Here is a 1967-nt window from a genome sequence, read left to right on the forward strand (position 1 = left end):
TCAAACACGTGCACGGCCCTACCCCTCCCCCTACCATCAAAGTCTATCACGTACGTGCCCGCCCTACCCCTCCACATCTTATCCATATCTATCTCTTACACGTCGGGCCGTGACCCCCTCCCCAACCATCAATCCATATCACTCACACCCCTGCATACCCCGCCCAGCCTATAGCTCTATATTGTCACGAACGTACCCGGCCGTGCCCTGCCGCGCCCTGTCGCGCCCCGCCATGTCCTACCATGCCCCTCCCATTACATCCATATCTATCACGTACATACCTACACCTACCCTCCTCCCATCTATCACATGGATATCTATCCCACCTAACATCGCGTACGTAACTGACTATATTTTGTTGGCATATACTAAACTAACGGTTTATCATGCATACCGGAAAAGTGTATTTAATTTGATGAACGACGACAAATTGATTAATCGATCCACCCCCTCCCATCTTTCACACGTAAATCCGATGAATCCGACTACCCCACCCAGCCTATAGTTCTATAATCTATACTCTCACATACGTGCTCGACCATGCTCGACAATACCCGGCAATGCCCGCCAGTGCCCTGCCCTTCCACCTTACATACATATCCTTACGATCCTACACCGTAAGTGATATATATATGTATATTATATATTAACCTCACCACACGTCTACTATATGATGCTTAGTCCCCCTAATCATCTTAATCTATCCACACGCCTGCTATCAAGTACGTGCGCGACCATACACATCATGCTATAACATACCCCTCATTTCCCATCAATACCTAATGCATACCATCCCATACCCCTACCATCCCATCCATGTCTATCACTAAAAATATATAAATTATATAATTCTTAACATGATGACATTTATGTATATAGTTATCAAAGACATTATTATAGGAGGTATGTTGGTTAAAGTTTCACATACACATGCGATATATATAATATATATATTTCGAAAGGTATCTAGTCCTGCGTTAATAACCAGTCAGTACGTTCCCAATCGTTTACTTCTAGTCTGAATAGTACATACCATACCATACCCCCTCATAGTAAACATAGTAAATAAAACTAGTCCCTACTCATCATAGTCATACCTACTATCACATACGTGTGTAACTATATACACCATAGCAACTGGTATACATTAATAATATATATAGAATATAAATAAATACTTATTAACGATATTCAAGTATATTGTTCTATCGATGTGAAATATGTGTGAGTATTTATGTATAACAAACAATAGCTATTAGCTCTATAATCGTTTATATACATTTATAATTCATATAACGTATTGAATAAAACATTATTAACTATAGGTACTATATTTCCTTCTACAGTTCTATCTACATATAAACATTAACCAAATCCAATATTCTTACCGAGATTTTATTAAAATTATATATTATTATTTAAAATCATACATAGAATACACACGTTTTGAAATAATACATTAGTTAATAAATTCTACTTCATACAAAGACAAGCTAATATTATATATATATATATTTATATATAATAAATAATATACTAATATATACTTATATCTTGTAAGTTATACTTCAATTGACTATATCAGTATACCATACCTCCAAGCATAGGTATATACATTGATAGTTACATGAAAATCCTTCAAACCTTAGCTACTCCGCTTAACCTATAGTTCTATACTATACGAGCATACCCACCCGCTTATATCTATACCTGGTCTTAACCATACCCTACTATCCATATATACTGTATATACCATTCCTACCTAAGGTATATATATATTAAATTAATAATACATATAATCACTATACGTGACATAATATGTCTTAACAATTATTATATATATATATTCAAATACATAAATTCAATATTAGTTTGATGTATTAGTTAATTTGAAATTAAATTCAATAGCACACGAATAAACAAATTAATAAAATAAAGATGATTTATAATTGTAATTAATTCTTTTA

Source organism: Acyrthosiphon pisum, chromosome A2 (assembly GCF_005508785.2).
Source record: "Acyrthosiphon pisum isolate AL4f chromosome A2, pea_aphid_22Mar2018_4r6ur, whole genome shotgun sequence".
NCBI classification, from domain to species: Eukaryota; Metazoa; Arthropoda; class Insecta; order Hemiptera; family Aphididae; genus Acyrthosiphon; species Acyrthosiphon pisum.